Genomic DNA, 6015 nt, shown 5'->3' on the forward strand with positions numbered 1-6015 from the left:
TCCAAATACGAAATTTACAAGCGTTAAATGGGTTGCTAGTAAAATTAAAATATAATTCGGACCGCAGTTGAGTTTCTTTTATTTAAATTGGCCTATATTTTAGTCGAATTAAATTCCAAATAAAAAATTGAAAAGCGTTAAATAGGTTTGCTGATAAAATTAAAATATAATTCGGACCACAAATGGTTAAGACTGTTACGCACGAATTCTCCACGTAGCTCGAACTTACGGTATTTTAGTTGATAAAGCCTCTAGGGAGAATTAAATCACCCTAAATAGGCATGATATATCCCAGTTTACTCGGTTAATACCGCTGGATTTTGGGATACACGAGGTGTTGAAATTTCAAGCTTTTGGATACGATAACAAATTTTTCTCATGTTTGGGAGCGAATCTGACGCCCAGATTCGGGTCTCGTTTCTCATTAACAACGAAATAACTCGACGAATAAATTACACTTCGTTAAAGAAACAACAGACCGTCAGAACGTCATATCAACCCTTATTTTTATTTTTATAGGTAGGTAAATAAATTTGCCTGAATGACAGTAAACCAATTTTATTTATATAAAAATTGCGATATTCGCAGGAATTATTTTTATTTAAACGCAAACCGTTTCTATAATTTTCCTCGCGAAATTCGGAATTTCGAAACGACGTTTCCTCGTAAATTTAACGTTAATCGTGGAAGAATGTGGATAAGTTTCGGATCTAACGTAAATAAGGAATAAATGGGGATTCGAAAGCAACCCGTTCATCTACAGTTGCTCATCACTGTCACTACAGGACCCAAGAGGCAATTCCTTTTTTTTATATGTATGCGTATACGCGATACCATTCCGATGCAAATAACCCGGGATCGAATAAAAACAGCAGACATTTTGTCCGCCAAGGATTCGTCTTATCGATTTCGTAGGCTGTTTACGCGTTGGTAAATATTTGGTCGACGGACTACTATTTGGTCGGGCTCTGAAACTCGAAAATTGCAAAGTTTCAACTTCAAAATCTCGGAGATTGCGAGGTACACGTAGGTTACGGGATAAAAAAGTTTCTGCTGTTGATTCCGTCTCTCGCTAACAGAGTGATCTAAAAGCGAAGTTGGGACAGTGGAACACAGAAAACTGCTTTCCCTGAATTTCAAACTTTTTGACAAATATGGGCAAGAAACTTTCGCGTGTGAATTAAATTTATATGTATATTTATTAAATAATTTTATGAAAAAAAAAGAAAATTTTATTAGCCCTTTTAACCTCGAAAAAAATAATATGTAAATTAAAAAATCGGTTAGAAATTCAATTTTTAGCTGCAATAATTATTAATAAAATTAAAAAATTTGGAAGTTTCTAAAGCTCTGATAACTACTAACGAGTGCCAAAATCTTCGTAAATACTTATTCCTTAAACCACAAGATCTCGAAATTTATAAAATTTATAAAATTGTTGAAAATTTGTTTGACTTAGCAACATTCTAATTAATTTTTCAAATTTATTATCAACCGACCGGACGTTTGACAGTCGATTGTCGTTAAATTCATCGTGTTCAACCTCAATTTGGTTATGTCTCTCTAAATTTCGCTGTTAATGCAATTCCGTTGTAATTAAAACATCGCGAACGTGCACGCAAGGAACAATATAATCGGAAGCAACCACATCCATTGAGATAAACAATACTGAACACGTCAAGGAATATGACAGCCCCGCACGATATGGGTAAACACCCATCAGCGCGCCGCAACGTTCGTTGTAAATCATCCATAATGGAGGCGATTCTCATCCGGAAGAAAGGACTAATTCAAATATTGACACGCTCTATAATTTCACCCAGTGATCGTTTCAAATGGAAAAAACTCGATCGACATCGCTGCAGATCCAACTTCCGAACGAATATTTCATGAGAATTATTCATAAATATCAACAAAAGTCCAATTATTAAAAAGCAAATATTTAATTGTTAAAAACCCAGTTACATAAATGTATTTGTATGTCAATATAAATAAAAGCTGGGTCTTTAAAATATATGTAACTCATATATATATATATATATATATATATATATATATATATATATATATATATATATTTCTTTTTTTTTTAATTTTGACTTAGGTCACTTTCATAATTATAGGCACATATGTTCTAATAATTAGACTTTTGGTGATATAACATAATAAATAATAAGATATTAAAGAAATATAATGTGATAAATATTAAGATATATGTTTCTAATACACATATCTTAAAGACCCACCCGTTACATATAAGTATATGCATACAACATATATGTCACTAGGAGAAATTAGAGTGCACGGTCAATATTAGAATTATATATATTCATAATATAAAGAAAAATAAATAAATACGAAATACTGCTGAACTGGGACAAGAATTTTCATAATATTCTGACTTCCTGAATCCGTATTATTTTCTCTAGTGCCACTTCTAAATCGACATGACAGACATGTTCTAAAATTATTCCCATTCTTCAATCGTATTTCGTAACAATGAAAATATAGCGATTCGATAAACTGAATTGTCGAAATTTAGAGGAGAATCTGATAAAAATTCGTTGCATCGCGATACTGACAACAAAAAAAAAAAAAAAGAAAGGGAGAAAAAAATAATACCGCAATGTTTTTGTAGTTTGTCGCGAAATATTTACTTTTACCAAAAATGTAACGTTCGCCTGAAATATTTTAAACAACCGAATAAGGAGTGTCACCCTACATTTCCTGAAAGGACCGACGATCGACTTAAATTTGTCCATGGGATTTGTCGAGGGAGATTTTCAGCTATTCCCCTTCGTCACAATTGACATGTCGCGAAATCCCACATAAATCAATAGAACAGAAAGACGAGGATCCACGTTTCACGAGTTTCTTCTCTCGAATAAAGAAGATTCATTCACATCGATTATTAACCGATCACATCGGTTATTCGTGATCCACCCTTTTTAGTACGACGCACGGAACGTACAACTTTGATCCGACCTCGGATTTCTACCAAAGACCGAGGATTACCCAGGATTCCTTCGCGCGTTCCACTAGACAGTCACGTACCGCACAAACTTTCGTCACTATTCTCTCTGTATGTCAGCGAGGAAATCAGTGATCGTTGATCTTCCTTCTCGTTCTATCTCGTCCCAACGATCTTTCTAGACACGGTAATCCCGTGGTTGATGAAGCAGGTGAGAGAAAGGAGAATTACGCTTCGATCGATCCTTTTTCTAACAGCATCATCTCGTTCAGTTTTAATTAAAACCATAAAAATTGATTAAATAGTTGTTCTCGTTTAACTCGATATAATTGGAACACTCGCTCACGGTTGCTAGATTCGCGATGTTAGGTTACACAGGGCTACTCGTTTTTCCACGAGGAATTTGTCCTGCCAGGAATGTGACCAACTATTTCATCTCTCCTCTTACAAACTGACCAGTAATTTATCCAATGGCCAGCTATTCGCACGACGTGTTTGCTACCCGTTTTATTCGTTTACTACTGGGAGTTTTGTGCGGTGAGCAAGTTTTTAAATTAATCGGTGTCGTTTAATCGTTGCAGTGACACGGGTCATTGTTATTTTCCAATCGAAAATTAATAAATGTTTGTCGAAATCCGTATACAAAAATGCCGAGCAGAGCGATCGTGTCAAAGAATGTCAAGGAACACGATTGCGCTGTTGTTTATTTATATGCGATTAGTTTTAATTCTTTTATTATATTGTTACAGTAATGGATGTTCATAAGAATGAAAATCAGTGCATATAGTTAGGTGTAAAGATGACTTCTCCTCCCAAAAGGTAAATCATGACTCGGTCAATTCTGAGTCAGCTGACAGACACCTCTCAAGCCCCTAATGAGAACAAAGTCGTTACATCGCCACGAAATTATTAATAATAATAAAGAAGTAACATCAGGACCGGCGTGATTTTCTGCAGGGCTCCGTTAAAAATTTTTCAAAACCAGAATACACATTTTAATCTCGCACTCGTGTCAATGTGCAGTAAATTAATATCGATTCGTGCATTTCGCGATTTTATCGGTCTTTTGCACCTACCTATTCTTACATAAGAGGTACGTAAGCTACTTGTAGAATTTTTCGCTATAAAAGCGAAAAATCGAATAATCAGATTATACAAGAATTTACAAAAAGTCAAATGAGCGAAGGAAATAACAACGAACGTACAATTTTAACCGTTTGCGGATGAGAAAGGAAAATAACGATACATCGAGTATATATCAAGCAGTTGAAAATAAGAAATCGAAGGAAATCTTCTGAATTTAGAAATATATACTAAGTCAATGGCAATGCTGAAATTACTTTTCGCTATATTCCAAATTTTGTTCGTTCCAAAAAATCCCAAATTTCCATGGATATTTTGACATTCGTCCCCAAAGCGTTAAAGCGAATTTCGAAAGGGGTGATTTGACCCCGCTTGGTATATTTAGCGTTAATCTAGTATACACAGGGTGTTCTTACAGAATGTCTGGTAATTGTGTCACGCAAATTACAGTAAGGAGCTTAACATTTAATTAGGATCAAACATCTCTCGTCGTTTAATCGCAATTCGTGTCCGTCAAAGGGATTAATAATCCGCATTTTCGCAAATTCCATTATCGATTCTCACGTTTAGGGCTTTCATCCGAAGGTCTGAATGCCTTTGTGGCCAGGATTCACCTAAATAGCCAGCGAATCCGATGTAACAAACTGAGGTTTAACTCTATTCAGCTCACGTTCTATGGTCAAACGTCCCTTAACGCCCATGCTCGCATTTTTGATCAGTTGATCCGCGTATAGTTGCCGGACAACGCGCCATCCTATTATTCACGATCTTTTATTTCATACCTGTCGAAGCTGAGGATTAATTCAAATCGTGGGTTTCTTTCATAACAGACTCTTGTTAACGTAGATACATCCTGACATAATACCTGGATATTAGTTATTTCGAGTCCGAAATTGAAGTTTTTTGTACGTACAACAATTAATTTTCTTAACACATTGTTGACCGGTTGTTTTTCTCAAATGTGGTTTATGTTTTCGGAATTAGACGTGGAAGTGAAATTTCGGTAAAAAAATGGACTTTCTATAGCAAAATGGACACAACAGGACGAGTTTTATTAACCCTTTGCACTCCGAATTATATTTCAATTCTGTTATCAGCAGTTTTAATTTGTTTTTAATTTTAAAAACCCTTTTAATTGTTTTATTTTTTTAATTTATAAAAGATAGGGTAATGTAATTAAACAAAGGAAGAAACAAATTCGATTTAATGTCAGTTTCGTTTACACTACTGTTGTACTTGTAATATTCGAGCGATAAAGGAAATCCTGAGGTAAAAATTGATGTCGACACAAGAATGCAAAGGGTTAACTAAATATTAGCTAAAACTTCCATCAAAACTCATGACCAATCAACGATGTATTAAATCCTAGCAAATATTTATCTCCTTTTTGATTTACTTCCATACTTTCCGATATTTCATTTAAATCTGTGTTAATGTTTTTATAACTTTTTTACAGCTCGTTTATCGTCTCGCGCAAATGCAGAATTACGATTGATTGATCGCCTACTATTAATCCGAGTGAATTAACGCGTTTTATACGGGACCAACATATGTCTTAATAATCCTGAAATGATAGAAAATTGATATTTTCTAAAATCAGGTCTTTATATTCGTGCTTTAATTAAAAATTAAATTCAAGGGTGCTTTTCTCTTGAAGGAAAAGATTCATTAATGCAGGTTTATTATTTATATTAGTTAGGGAATATAGTTTGATGAAGATGCATTACCAAATGCTCGAAAAACTAGGACATTGTTAGACAAATATTATAATATCAACTTAATATCGATAATCGTATTATTTTATTAATTATTTTTGGTAATATCGTTAACCATTTAATTCGACTTTTCAATCAAAGATTTTCGATGATATTAATATCGATAATCGCATTATTTTATTAATTATTTTTGATAATGTCGTTACCCGTTTAATTCGACTTTTCAATAAAAAATTTTCGATAATA

The sequence above is a fragment of the Lasioglossum baleicum genome, unplaced genomic scaffold (assembly GCF_051020765.1).
Source record: "Lasioglossum baleicum unplaced genomic scaffold, iyLasBale1 scaffold1281, whole genome shotgun sequence".
NCBI classification, from domain to species: Eukaryota; Metazoa; Arthropoda; class Insecta; order Hymenoptera; family Halictidae; genus Lasioglossum; species Lasioglossum baleicum.